The sequence below is a fragment of the Quercus robur genome, chromosome 2 (genome assembly GCF_932294415.1).
Source record: "Quercus robur chromosome 2, dhQueRobu3.1, whole genome shotgun sequence".
NCBI classification, from domain to species: Eukaryota; Viridiplantae; Streptophyta; class Magnoliopsida; order Fagales; family Fagaceae; genus Quercus; species Quercus robur.
Genome location: NC_065535.1, coordinates 24,905,240 through 24,921,363, shown reverse-complemented (window position 1 = coordinate 24,921,363; position 16,124 = coordinate 24,905,240). Strand labels below are relative to the sequence as shown.

The 16,124-nt window shown below is 34.5% G+C and overlaps 1 pseudogene; it reads right to left on the bottom strand.

Annotated features, from left to right (window-relative positions):
- Window positions 1-10,970: 10,970 nt before the first annotated feature.
- On the bottom strand, window positions 10,971-11,471 carry LOC126696581 (beta-amyrin 6-beta-monooxygenase-like; annotated as a pseudogene).
- Between the last annotated feature and the right edge of the window lie 4,653 nt (window positions 11,472-16,124).

The window sequence follows — 16,124 nt, the reverse complement described above, 5'->3', positions numbered from 1 at the left end:
ATATATTATTTCTTAAGTTTGACTAGGAAACAAAGTTTAGTAATTTCTATTTCTCATTCTAGAATCATGTAATTTGAATATTTTTTTTAATGGAATAAAGATGTATTTTATCATTTTTGGTTTTCTTGCTTTTTTGTCTTAATAAGACACGTGGAGACTTCAAATGTAGAATTCTTAATCTAGGGGGTATTATGAGCCCTGACTCAACCCCCTTCTTGGGTCATGGTTTCTCACACAGACAATCAAGACACCAAGTTTGCATGAGGGTTTGCCCATATGTATGCATGTTGCAATGAGGCTCACCATAACTATGAGAGGAAGGAGCACTATATTATTGTACTCTAAAAGTATCTAATAATTTTCTATATATAAAAAGAGGTCTTGAGAAATTGAAAGAAGCATGCCTCATGTGATTGATGTGAGAAATTAAACAATAATATACGTATTTTCACAACATTTTTTTACTCACACATATTTTCACAACACTCAAATAACGTTATTAGAAATCTCTTACCAAACGGACTCTTTATCTCTCCTCTCATTTACAAAAGAGGCTTTTGGCTTTTGGATTAGTTCTAAACTTTTGGTGTGTTAGTTAGTAGAGGTTCTACCTAAAGACCGAGGGTATTAGCCAATTGATCTGGAGGCCTTAACCCTTGGGTCAAGGCAGGGGCGAGTAGGGATGGCAATGGGGCGGGGGGGGGGGGGGGGGCGAATGATGGGGTCTTCGTCCCCGCCCCGCATGGTTTTATCTTGTCCCATTCCCGCCCTGCCCCGCATGACGGGGAATACTTTCTCACCCCATCCCCGCCCCTTAGGGCCCCGCGAAGCCCCGCCCGACCCCGTAAAACTCAGCTTTTTGTTAATTTTCCCTACAACTAGTACAATTTTTTTTAATAAAACTTATTTCATTAATAAAAATATATTTGAAATTACAAATTTATCCCATCAAATCAAATCAATTTTTAGAAAAAATTGAATAATCTATCCAAGTGTTTAACAAGACAATCATAAAAAATAAAAATAAAAATCTCATAGCATAACACATACCAAAATAAAGACAGAAAATCACATTAGATAGAATAAAATATGCTAATATTAATATGTTTGTTTAAATAGTATGGTTTAAGGGTATGAAAAATTTACAATTATAACCCTTAGTAATGCGGGGTAGGGCGGGGACGGGGAGGGGAGGGGCGGGGTGGGTCTAAAAAGTCTAAACCCATCCCTGCCCCGCCCCGTGGTGCGAGGCTAAAATCTTGCCCCATCCTCGCCCCACCGCCTTTGCGGGCCGGGGAAAACCCGTGCGGGGCGAAGCGGGGAGGGGCGGGTTAAGCGGGGCGGGGAAAAATTGCCATCCCTAAGGGCGAGGCTAAGGGGGTTCGAGGGGGGGCACTTGCCCCCCTGGCCCCACCCAAAAAATCTATTAATATTTCTTCTATTATATTATATAATACAATAAATGCATTTAAAAATTATATAAATAAATGGTTAATAAATATGATGGTTTTTTAAACCAAAACCAAAACCCTCCTGATATAACATTTTTATAATTACAATTTCAAAACGATTTTTTATGTAAATAAACCCCTATTAGATAAATAATATAATGAATATGTTATTTTATTTCGAATTTTCTTGCATTCAAATATTGCTTAGTATACACACGAATGAATTGTTATTTTGCAAATTGATCTCAAATACTATATATATATATATATATATATATATATATATAATTAGAGTTTTTTCCTTCAAGGTGCCTATGCATAGCTCATCATTGTGTACACATCTTGAAGTAGTCCGTATGCTGCTACTTGGCCATGAACCAAAACTCTAGTTTTTATTTTTTTATTTATTTTTTTATTTTTAATACAAGATAGAAATTTTACTCTAATCTAATCTAAGTGCATATGAGTGTGAAACTGTCTCCTAGAAGCTTAAACCCCGGCCCTTGCCCCCCACACCCCATAAGTACTTATACTTGTGGAGTGACCATCGTACTAAGAGTGTGCGGTGGTTATCTACTTACATGCTTGATTGAATGCAAGCCAAGTAAATCTTAAATGTGATTTAACTTAGATTAAATTTAGTTGAATTAATTAGGAACCCCCATGATTAGGGCAATTTAATGTTAAGTAATGATATAATTCTTTATTAGGATTGATATTGCTTACTTAAATATGTTTCCTGTTATGCACGGTCTGATTTTTGACTGAATAAAAATTATTTGAATTAGATTGATTAGATTTTTCTAAATAGATAGCCTCCCATAAACAAGTAATCTAAACCAATCGGTGATTTTTCACATGTGATTTGATTTGGTTAATTGAATTTTCTTTGCTGGTATAATTTGATATGATTTGAATTTGCATTTAATTTTGAATTTAAAATTCAAAAACGTTTCCTTCTTTGATATGACATGGTTTTTAAAATAAAATTTTTATTGTGTGTTTACATATATTGTTTTTTTTTTAAAAAGGTTTATACTACGCAATATCATTACTTGGCCCATTTAATCTCGAATTCTACGATAATCCAACCAAGTAAATAAGTAGAGGCCGGTTCATATATTAGATCATATGAGATTTAGGGGGCTTGTTTGGATGACTTTTTTTCATCACTCAATTTTTGTCACTCAATTTCCATCACTCATCACTCATCACTTAAAATACCACACCCCGTTTGGTACCATCACTCACTTGCCATCACTCAATATTTTTCACACTGTATGTGGGCCCCATACCTGTCACTTGGTCAGAGCAAAGTTGTTTTGTTACCCGCCACTGGTTTTCATCCCCATCAGCCTCCTCTTTTCTCATTTCCCCTCACTCTGCCTCTCATAAAATACCATACCAGCTTCAAAAAATAAAAAATAAAAAAAAAAAAAAAAAAAAAAAAAAAAACCCAGACCTAGATGCGTTAAGAACAGAGTAGCCCATCAAACTTTTCTCACCTTTCTCTTCCCCTACATCTTAGATCCAAACCCATCACAGCCACATCACAAATCCAAACCCCACAACCATAACCACAACTCAAAAATCCAAACCTCATAACCACATCTCAAGTCTGAACTCCACGCCCACAAATTAGATCAGAAACTTGAAATCACCATGAAAATACCATACCAACCTAGGGGCCGTCGTCTTGCCTAACCGTTCAGTCGGAGATGAAGATGAGAAAAGAAATGGGTGAAGGAAAAAAGAAAGAGAAAAATAGAGCAGATCCGGTGGAAGGTAGAGAGGTGCAGCGAGAATCACCTGAGATGCTTGGTAGATCTGGTGGAGTGCGTTGTGTTCATCATGAAGAAGAAAGGAAGAAGCATTGGTTTGAGGAGTTAGAAAGAAAAAAAGAAAGAGAGAAGGAAGCTGTGGAGAGAAAGTAGAAGTGAGAAAGAAAGAAAACAAAGACAAAAGAAAGAAAGAGAAAAAGAAGGAGACGTTGGTGTCAGGACTTGAGTTGACAATACAATGAAATGGGTCCCACCATGTGAATATAATTACGAAAATGCCATTGAGTTATGAGTTATGGAAATTGAAAACAGCTAAAATGTGTTTTCAATTTCCATAACCCATAACTCAAAAAACAAAGAATTGAGTAATGGAAACAAAAAACTGGAAATAGAGTAATGGTGCTCCTAAATGAACTTCTCGCTATGGGTCCCACCATTTTTGAATTATGGAAACAAAGTTATGAGTTATGGAAATTGATGATCCAAACAGCCTTTTAATGTTTGACATGACGTATTCCTAGGCTAGTATCTTGATTCTAGACCTACGGTCCGGTTAAGCTGCACCTCTATGTAGGGATCAAGAGAGGTTCTTAATCTTGAATTAGTAGCACATTCCCAAATTTGAGTGTAAGACAGATCACACCAAAATCACCAAAGAAAGCAATTTTATTGGCAGACACGGTGGCATTCATGGGCCCACCATCAAACCTCACAAGGTAATTGTTCATTTTTTGTAATTGTGCTTTTTTTTGGGGGGGGGGGGGGGGGGAAGGGAGGGCATAAAAGTGAGATAAATTTCATTGAAAATCATGTGAATACTTGCACCAAAACTAACACAATGGCTGTAGAGCAAGCCTTCAGAACTGGGGTAGGTTATCTTTTGGTAACATTCGTTGAATGTTAGCACAAAAAAAAGAGGAGTTAGCACAAGCAGAGGCGGCTTCAATGGCTGGTACTACTCATGACATGGTGCAGACTCTTAAAGGAGAACTCTACAATCTTATGGTGAAAGAGGAGTGTTTGCGGCATCAGAGATCATAGACTAATTGGCTAAAGAGTGGCGATCTTAACACTGCCTATTTCCACAGCCGTACAACTCAAAGAAACAAAAGAAATTTCATCTCAAAACTGATTTTGGAGGATGGTTCAGTTGTGGCAGAAGATAAAAAAATCGGAGAGGCCATGGTGAACCACTTCAAACAGCTTTTCACATCCACAACCCCTTCAAGTTTTGATCAGATCCTTCAAGGAATTGAAGTCAAGGTCACACCTTCTATGAACGCAGATTTAACAAGTGAGTTCACTGCCGAGGAGGTAGAAAGAGCTTTGAAACAAATGAAGCCTCTAACAGCTCCCGAACCCGATGGTATGTCACCAATCTTTTTCAAATCATGTTGGACTTTTATTAGTAAGGATGTAATTGCTACCACTCTTGATATCCTTAATTCAGGTTCAATGATAGACAACCTAAACAATGCCTTCATCTCCCTAATACCAAAAACAAAATCACCTGAAACAACCAATGATTTTCGGCCCATAATCCTTTGCAATGTCCTTTACAAAATTATTTCCAAAACCATAGCAAACCGCCTAAAAAAACTACTCCCTAAGCTAGTGTCAAAAACTCAAACTGCTTTCATGTCTGATAGATTAATTTCAGATAACATTCTCGTTGCATTTGAGACACTTCATCACCTAAAAAATAAAAGGAAGGGGAAATTGGGGTTTATGGCCCTTAAGCTCGATATGAGCAAGGCATATGATAGAGTGGAATGAGTTTTCTTGGAAAAACTAATGGTGAAATTGGGTTTTGCAGATAGGTGGATTTCTCTTATTAGTTCTTGCATTCGATTTGTTTCATACTCTGTATTGGTAAATGGAGAACCCCACTGTCACTTTGCACCCAACAGAGGACTCCGTCAAGGGGACCCTCTATCACCATATCTATTTCTTTTGTGTGCAAATGGCTTACACTCACTAATACAGCAAGCTGAACAGGTTGGTTCAATTAAGGGAGTCTCAATTTGTAGGGATGGCCTAAAGGTTTCACACTTGTTCTTCGCAGACGACAATGTGCTCTTTTGCCGTGCAACCACCCAAGATTGCAACTCCATATTGGATATTTTACAGCAATACGAGGCAGCTTCTGGTCAACAAATAAACCGAGATAAAACACAATTGTTCTTCAGTCCTAATACTGATCAGCCAACGCAAGAAAGCATTAAGACTCTTCTTGGTGTATCAGCCACTTCTCACTATGAAAGATATCTTGGCTTACCTTCCTTTGTTGGCAAAGGAAAAAAGAAAAGTTTTAGCTACATTAGAGAACGGATTTGGCACAAAATGCAAGGTTGGAAAGAAAAGATGTTGTCGCAAGGAGGAAGAGAAGTTTTGATTAAAGCAGTCCTTCAAGCAATGCCTACTTACACCATGGGGTGCTTCAAGCTCCATAGAACTTTATGCAAGGATATTGAAATGCTAATCCGGAAGTTTTGGTGGGGTTATAAGGGTGAGTCTAAGGAAACACATTGGGTTGGATGGAAAAAACTATGTTTGCCAAAATGCCAAGGGGGTTTGGGTTTCAAGGATATTGAAAACTTCAATTTGGCCATGTTGGGCAAACAAGTGTGGAGGTTGGTGCATAACAAGCACTCTCTTTTCTACAAGGTATTTAAAGCTAAATATTTCCAAATGGTTCAATCCTTGATGATAGTGTCAATGAGAATGGGTCGTATGCTTGGCAAAGCATCTTGAGAGCATGGGTTGTGCGTATGGGTGGGAGATGGAGAATAGGGGATGGGAAATCTGTCATTATTTGAGGTGATAAATGGTTACCAGACTAGCACTCTAGCCGTGTGATATCGCCTATAAAAAATTTCCCAAGCAACACTCGGGTGTATGCACTAATAGAAGAGGAAACTGGGAGTTGGATTGAAGATAGAGTTGTAAAGGAGTTTCTGCCTCACGAAGCAAGATCCATAGTCAGTTTATCTCTAAGTTCAACTCATGCCGACGACTCCTTTATATGGACAAGAACAAAAAATGGTTTCTATTCCACCAAGTCTGCATATTGCCTCCTCTCTAATGAAGCGGCTGCCTCAGCACCTATTCCATCCAACCCGAGGGCACACAAAAAATTTTGGTTGGACAATTGGTCTTTAAATGTTCCAAACAAAATCCGTCACTTCATTTGGAGGGCAAGCAATGATTCGTTACCAACAAAGCTAAAGTTGCAGAAAAGGCATATCACATAAGATTCTAGCTGTGAGCGTTGCTGCTGTGAAACAGAAGACATTATCCATGCAAGTTAGGGCTGTCAGATGGTGAAAAGTATATGGTGGGAAGTGGAAAAATGCCGCCCCCTTTTGGTTGACATATTCACTAGCTTTCGAGACCTGTTCCATGGCATTCTTCTGCAGAAGTAGCCAAGATTGGCTGATATATTTGCTTACATTGCGTGGAGTATTTGGTATAACAGAAATGCCCAGAGAACGGGCTCTCTAGCAATATCATTAACACATATTTACATTGATGCAGTGCAATAGCTTCAAGAGTACCAAATGGCTCAAGACCCTCCTCTGTTTCAACAACCAGTGGCTCATCCAGTTCATTGGTTACCACCCCCGCTCTCTCAGTACAAAGCCAATTGTGATGGAGCAATTTTTAAGGACAAAAATTTAGCTGGTTTGGGTGTAGTGGTCCGTGACTCAAGTGGTTGGGTCATTGTAGCACTTTCGGAGCGTATCAATATGCCATCGTCTGTGGAAGAACTAGAAGCGTTGGCTTGTCAAAGGGCAATTTCATTTGCAATTGAGATAGGTCTCCAAGATGTGGTCTTTGAAGGAGACTCTGGAACCATATACAGTCACCTCACCTCAGATGCGCCTTGTATGGCCCCATTTGGAAACTTAATTGACGACTCTAGGATCCTTGCATTAACCTTGAGAAATGCATCCTTCGCACATGTCAATCGTGATGGTAATGCAGTAGCAGACAAACTCGCCAAACTGGCGAAACATTTGTATGAACCCCAAATTTGGTTAGAAGACATCCATAGTGATGTAACCAATCTTGTAATCCTTGATAGAAATTTTTTGCCTTATTAATAAAAGTTCAATGACTGTTTCATTAAAATAATAATAATAATAATAATTTTTGAGCTGTAGTGTGTGTTTGTTTTTTTTATAAAAAGATGGATAGTTATCTCACGTTGCATAAGAAGGCATATTATGTATACTATAACTTGTTTTACCCTCATTTAAAAATCATTAATACTTTTGTGTGCAATCTGTGATATGCTTTTGTGTTAGAAAAACTATATTCCCTCTCCCATGTGTGTTTGTTTCTTAAAAAAAGAAGAAGAAAAAGAAAAAATATATATAGGGTTGGACTCAAGTTACAACTGATATAATTTTAAGCAATGTTATAACACTCAATATTTTTAATTGAATGTGAATTTTAACAAATCAACCATTGGATTATATTGTCTTTGTGCATTCTCTATGCTTGCAAAATTTCAAGATGATTAAATATCAATAATCAGGTCATCAATCAATTGTTTAAATTCAAGTTTATATAGTTTAAAATATGCATAAAAGATGAGTTTATGGATTGAATGGTAAATAACAATTGATTGGCATGAATATTGGTATACATGTTAAAAACATATAAAATATATAATCCAACGGAGGAGTTTTTAAAATATAAATTTAATAACAAGTTATTGGATGGTGTAATATTGTTTAGAGTTAGGGGCAGAGCCAAAGGGCGGCAAGAGGGGGCAATTGCCCTCCCTGACTCCTCTAAAAAATGCCTTAATACCTGCTATGTGATGTGTATTTAAGTGGTTTGCCCCCTGACAGAGGAAAAAATAGAAAAAACACTTCCACTATTATGAAACAGCCCTAACACTGGAAAGAAAGAACGGAAAAAAAGCTTCTCAATTCCCTCACACAATCACACTTTCACCTATTTTAATATTCTTAAATAGTATTTATTTCAAGTAGTTCTGATCTTGTCCCATCCATTGTACTACTTAGAGTACTTTTCTTCCCTATTCTAATTTTTCTCTTCTTTTCTTATTATAATTATATTTCTATAAACATAACTTTTTTTTTACAATAAATTTCACAATTGTGAAAATGGTTAAATGTAAATGGTAAACAATTTACATTGATGAACCCACCATTTTATTTCATTCACAACTCACAGTCCACTATTTTAATAATTGTAAAATTTATTGTGCAAAAGTTGTGTTTGTATGACAATTCAATTAGTAGGTTCCAAAGTTAGCTTTTGTAGATTGATTTATTTTTTTAATTTATTTTAAGCAATCAAATTATTAAATTTTATGTATTTAAATTAATTTCTCACTTTGATTGTTAATAACTATGATTGATTATTTTTGTTTCTTTGTTTTAATAATATGAAATATATACTTGTAGTTACAATTGTCTATTTATTTTGTTATTATTATCGATTAATATTTTTATATTAATTTAGTTTTTAGTATTGTTTTTCAATCTTGCCATCATTAAACTAAAATCCTGACTCTGTCACTGTTTAAAGTTACACTAGGTGTAACTTGAACCCAACTCATATATACACACACTCATATCAGCAGAGGACCTCGTATACACCCCACGCTTCCAAGTTTTTCAAGTTGGGCCATGGGCCAAGTTCAACAAAATGTGTGGGCTACATGGGGTTGCCAACCGGTGGGCTTGTGTCGTCCTGGATTGTATGGGGCTTTAAGTGTGTGTTTGGGATCACGTCTGCTGCGTTGCGTTTCCATTTCTGCGTTTTCTCTTTTTTTTTTTTTTTTTTTTTTTTTTTTTTTTTTTTCACGCATTTTCCCCCTTACAAGCGGCTATTGTTCATGTACTGTACATGAATAGTAGCCGCAACATTTGACCAGTTTTCCGTGAACAATGCATTCGTGCGCTGTTCACGGACCCACAAATTTCATTTTTTATCAATTTTTTCATTAAAAATTGGTCCCACGGTACTATTCACACATTTAAAAATTATTTTGCTACAGTGTTTTCAGTTTTCAGTTTCAGCAAAATAAGTTCTATCCAAACACACCCTAAGACCCATTGTGTGTTCGTCTATTTAAATGGGTCTTTTCCTCTCCAATTTTTTATACTTGGGCTTTCGAGCTCCATCGCAATAGGGACTAAGAAAAAAAGCACTGAAAAATATGATACCCCATTTTGACTCTACTAGTACACAAACATAGCAGCTAAGTTCCTTGAGCTTTCAATATGAACTCAGTATTAGAGAGAATATCTCATCGATGATTTGAGAGTTTTTTTTTTTTGAGAAAGATTTGAGAGTTAAATGAGTGGTCCATAAATAAAGAAATGATTACTATTGAATTTGATGTACTTCCAAAAGTTACCTTGGCAATTGAGCCTTGTAGCTCAACGAATAGTGACCGTTATAAGAAACTTAAATTATATAAAATTTAATAATCAATAGTCTATAAAAAAATAAAAATAAAAAATAAAAAGTCTTATACAAGTTAAAATATACCAAATGATGCTACCAAAACATTGACAATTAAAATAGTCTAATGTATTATTATTTTTGAATAGAGTAATAGTCTATTATATTAAAAAAAAATGCATTGATAAAAACTTAGGAGTTGGGCAAAAGCCAAAAGGCAAAAAGAGTTAAAATAAAAATAAAAAAGAAGAAGAAGAAAGCAAATAGGTACTAATGAGAGATAAACTAAGAACATAATATTGAGATGAGAGTAATAAAATGGGAGAGATTCTACAATGATGAGAGAAAGAGAGAGAGCAACGAATGATACATATTGCAACTTGAGCCGAGTCGCCGAGGATAGTAGAGTTACTGTGATTGCAAAACCGAGGAGAGTTGAGTTGCTATGATTGCAAAACTAAGGGGAGCAAAATTGCCATAATATCTCTCTTTGTACCTTTTTTTATAGGTAAAATAAAATTAAAGTATATATTTATGGAATGGGTGGAACAAGTTACGATTTTGAATGATTAAAGGGGTTTTTTTTTTTTTTTTTTTTTAATGAGTTTTTTGTTGAATATTTTGTTCATTTGTTGTTTTTTTATTGTTGTTATTTGAGTTTTTTTATTTTTATTTTTTATTTTTAAGGGATTAAGAATTATGTTTAGTGGGGCCAAAATTATTTTTATTCAAACCAAATTCAAGGGATTCTCAAGTAAGGGTGTTCAATATTTTGTTTTAGGATAAAGTCAAAATAGGTTAAGTTAAAAAGAAATATGCATATAATTTTTTTTTTTTTTTTTTTGCAAGTTAGCCGCCCTTGTCAACTAATATATTATGATATTTTCAATGGAGACATCCAGGATTCAAATCCCTCATCTGCCACGGTAACTATTAAATTGTCAAAAAAATAAATAAATAAATAAATAAGAAGAATAAATAGTTACCCTTGGCAGGAGCATTTCCTTGCCCATTCAGAGGAGGGAAAAAAATAAAAAATAAAAAATAAAAACAAAGAGGAAAGGATGGGGTTCCATTGGCAAAGAAAATCTTTTGCAAACCAAATTTAAGTTATCTGTCAAATAAAATTAAAAAATACAATATTTCTAAGAGAACTTCAACTAAATTGGAAGTAGAAAATACAATATTCCTGGGAATCATAAATTATTGCTGAGAGTGTACTTTTATTGCAAATGAGACCTGCAGGAATAAGATTTACTAAACATAGTTGAGTCAACAACTGTTAACACTATATATTTTCTAGAGGGTTGAGTCGAACCAGAAGGCCATTGGTTGGAATAGGTTATGGATTGAATGCAATCTTTTCATTCGGGTTTGCTTTTTCCAATTTGAATTTGGTCACCACATTATGCATGAATGTAAAAATCTCTAAACGTGCATATTCCATCCTCAGGCACATTTGAGTTCCTCCTCCAAATGGTACAAATGTGTATGAGGCAGGACCCTTCCCTTCAAATCTCGAAGGATCAATTTTTTCTGGATCAGGAAAATATTTGGGATTTTTGTGTGTTGAGAAAATAGATTGAGAAAGGTTAATACCACGCCTATACATCACCATTGTGTTATACCTTAAGCTAGCTTGTATATGCTTGTTTCTTAGATACCTTCCATCCCTTAGGAATTGTAAAACCCATAAGTCAAGTCAGTTGTGATTGTGAACACTGAATGCTCCTATAGCAGGTGGTGCTAATCTCATTGCTTCACATGCCACATTCCAAGAATATCTCATCTTCTGATGTCATCCCAATTCAAGAACTCATCGGACCTTTGGACTTTGTAATCTGCATTTGTTCTATTAACCAAACAAACCGATTTCACATTAAACTAGCTGAACTATCCATATAGCGAGTATATATTTTTCTATTTCATGGGTTGCATAGAACTTTAGGCTGACATCATCTCATAGTGCTATAACTCTATGTATCACTTCGCTTAAGAAATAAGAAGTTGTACAAGAACAAGACTAGTAAGCAAAAAAAAAAAAGTTGGAATCCTGTTTCAGTGGTAGATAAGATCTGTTGCGAATCAAAAAACTTCCCAGAATACGTGTGGAAACAGGAAATGCATGGGAGAGGAAGGTGTAGAGCGACTAATAATTAAAAAGAAAATACACCAAAAAGAAAGACTAAAACCAAAGAAAGAAGTAATCACCTTTTTTGTTGTGGGAAAAACCTTTTTTTCGTGGGAAAAACATAGAATGAATGGGAGAGGAAGGTGTAGAGGGGCTAATAGCAAATTTATGGGGAAAAAAGGAATAGTAAAAGATCAATGGATTAAATGGAAGGTGATGATGCCGAAAAAATCACCAGTGAGCCACACGGTTGTGCTGAGTAGTGGTACACTCTTGGTTGCTCCAGAAGCTTATAAACCTTGAGTGGGGCGCATCTCTAACCGATGTGGGACAAAGGTGTCAAGCCAAAATGGCTACAAGGCAAAGCCCTTGGCCTGAGGTGAAAATCCTGGACTTCCATACTCGGGGCCGAGAACAAAACCTTGCGGGCCTGGCTCCCCAAAGAGGACAAATGGCTTGCGGGGGAAAAATCCCCTACAAATACAAACTTTCTATACGCACAATTTCTCTAAATCTCATACTCTCTAACATTGATAGAGCTCTTTTCTGACTTAACCTTCGGAGGGTCTTTGGCCGGTACCACACCGGTACTCTCTGTAAGGTCTTTTTCTATGTTGGGTAGGTCTGGTGTCGAGCGTGTTGGAACCGTGTGGCTCACTGGTGATTTTTTCGGCATCATCAGAAGGTATGAATAATGTGGAGAAGAATAGTTAAAAATAAAAAAGAAAAAAAAGAAAAAGAGAAATAGTCGGAGGTTGAGCAACGGTAAAGTAAGAATGCAAGAGTTGAGAATTGAGAAGGCATTAATTGGAAACGTGCTTGCCATGGCACAACAAAAGATTGGCAAAATTAATTGTTGATTTTCTATTATTATATAAGACTAGCAGCAGATCCACATTATGCATGAGAATATAAATATTATGTAATGAGGTGTAATATATAAAAAGTAACTATTATTATTATCTACAAATCTATCATTTATTATTATTATTATTATTATTATTATTATTTTAAGGTGAACCATATTCATCTAAGTTCTATTGTAGTGTATTATATTTGCCTAATATACAACTAAACTTTATAAGTTTCAAATTTATTATTTAATTTTTTTTATACAATATAGAATTTCTACTCCAACCCAATCTAAGTGTATATGTGCATGAAGCTCTCTCTTGGATACTTGAACCCTGACCCTTACCTCCCACACCTCACAAGCATTTATACTTATAAAGTTTTTCAGACCCGAACCGTTCATTGAACTGTAAAAGGGAGAGGTTCAAGATTTTTAAGGTCGAACTGAGGTTGAACCGGAGTTGAACCGTGATGATGTCATAATTAATTTAATAATTATTTAAATATAAATAAATATATTAAATTAGTATAAATAGAAAAATTGACTATAATAGTTCAAAAAATTATAGAGATTTATCTTTCAAATATTTTATATATATATATATATATATATATATATATCATAACTTTCATAAAGAAAATAAGAAATATTAAATTCTAAGCAAACATAAATAATTTTTGTTAAGGTTTAATATTATACTCTTTTTATAGGAGCTTGTCTAAATTATCTTAAATCATTACCCATTTAACAACCCAATAATTTGTCATGTCCAAGCCCATTTGACTAGGATCATTTATGAAAACTTTTAAAATAACCAAAAAAAAACCAACAAACAAACAAAAGCTAAAAGAGTAGCCAGCCAAACCATTAAAATATTTGACTAAATAATGTACAAAATCCAATAACATTTTCAAAAGAGAGTGGTTGACAGCAAGTATAGTGGGTGACAGGAAAGCAAGTTGTCCATCACGCAGAGAAGAGTCAGTAGACTAGAAGGCTCTAGAGTCTAGAGTGCAAAGGCAAAAGCAAAATGCAAAGAGAGAGAAAAAAAATGGAGAAAGAGCAATCGGAAAAAGTGCAGAGAGTAAAATGCTGAAGCAATAGTCGGCGAAAACCATGATAGAGAGATCGAGCTAGTGAGAGTGAGAAGAAGAATAAAAAGAAATGGTGGTGTGATCTAAAGGTCTAAGGTTGCAGAATGAAGATTCAACAATGGCTAAGCCTGTAAGTACCCAAAAAAGAAGAAAAAAAAGCTCTGAACTGAACCCAAGAGAACCGTTAAAGGAGAGAGGGAGATGGATAGAGAAGAAGAAGAAAAAAAAAGAAAGAAGAAGAAATAGAAGAAGAAGCAGTTGCTTCATGGCGCCACCCCTGCTTCGTCATCGTCTTCATCCGTTTCTCCTTTTCTAATTTTTTTTTTTTTTTTGGTTCAGATTCAATGGGAAGTAGGCAACCGTGAGAAGCAGTCTGATCACGGTTCTCAGAACCGTGAGGTTTGACCTCTGTTCGCACGGGTCCCTACTTTTTTCCCATAGAATGGTTCTTAAGGCTAAAAGAATCGCAAAAATGAACAGTTTGAGGTTTTTCCGGTTGGACCGTACGGTCCGGTCCGGGTTTCAAAACCTTACTCTTAAGGAATAAGGAAATTATCATAATAATTAAAACTCATTTCAAAATTACAATGTTATCTTAGCCAAAATTGAAATGAAACTAAAGGAATAAATAATAGGCCTTATAATAATTTGTTACTCAAACAATTGGTAGACATATTCAAATTCTTGATTCCAAAAAAACTAAGTATTAACCCAAACTAAAATTCAACTAAAGATATAAAAGGGAAAAAGAAGACTTTCTAATGGAATATTAAAAAACAAAAAACACAATACCAAAACACATATTAAAAAAAAAAAAACTATCAACCTTAATTAGAGTTATAAGAAAGAACTAAAAATTCACCGAGGGAGAGAGAGAGAGTATTCATAGTTTTGTGGGGGAAAAATATGGATTGAATGGGAAAACAATATCAAATTTAGAGTATTCACAGTTTTGTGTGGGAAAAATATGGATTGAATGGGAAAACAATATCAAATTTATACAAAATAAAATGGGTAGAAAAAGAGTCAAAATATAAAAATGAGAAAGGAAGTATAATGGTAAAAATGTGAGGAGATAAAGAGGCAAAAAGGAAAGGGAAATGTTGAAAAAAGTATAACAGTAGGTGTGTGAACTAATAGGGAGAAGTAAAGTTTTTTTTTAAGAGAAATAAATAAATAATATGCATATTATAGACATTTTGTAAGATAGCATTTTTAAAAAAATGAACGGTCATAATAAAACAAAATACAATGGGAAGAAATATTTAATTTCTATACTTTTCCATAATTTAGAAGTGTTGTATAACATAGAACGTTACTGGGCTGCTAGGACAGAATTTTATAAACTGTTAATACCAAACATATGTGCTTCTATTGTCAATACTCACTGCAAGTGCATAGTTGCTAAACTTATAAAGTAATTCACAACTCTTAAATTAATAAAGTAAAACTAACAAAAGTTATATATATAAATATATATACATATATATATATATATATATATATATTTATAGACACACACACACTTAGAACTACAACTGTTTGAACACATACATATATTGTACAACCAAATCTTAATTTTCTCATCAATAGCCTTTCAAAACATAAACTGCAAAGATATAAACAAAGACCATGGCATAAGGAGGACACACCAAGTTTCAAATTTGAGTAGTAATATTAGTTGTGGTAATAATAATATAGACAATTCAAGACATGGAACAATATCAAAATTACAACACTTTATTCCATTATCTTTTATGTTGAATCCAAACCAACAATTATATGTGAGATTGAATGATAATTTAAATCAACCAAAAACCACAGCTTTAATTAAGAAAGCAAACAAATACTCTAAAGAAAATCAATTCTAAACATAAAAAAAGAAGAAGATTAAGAAAGAAAATCTAAAGTACATATGAAAGCAGAAATTGCTGTATAAAATAAAAAGGAAGAATGTTGCCTTACAAGTTAAGTTTAGGGTTTTGAGTTGGTATAAGTTGCTAGGGTTTCTGTTGGGAAATTTAGACATCAGTTGACAAAATTAACAAGTTTTAAACCCAAGTTGTTAATTAGATTTATTATGAATAAACTTTGTTAAAAAAAACATCAATATCATGTCAATATCATGCACATCGGAATAGTAAATAAGACAAAATATGATGACCTAGGAAAAGTAATGAAACAAACTAGTTTCACAGTAAAAAACTTGGGGGAAAACCTTCCCGAAAAGCAATTCATTATAATAAAGAGAAGTTTCAGATCTAGTACAAAACTTTTGTTCCTAAACTCTACAATCACAGTAGATAAACTTACAACAGAAACCTTCCACTGCTTCAAAGCTTCTGATCTCTTCAATATATGAAC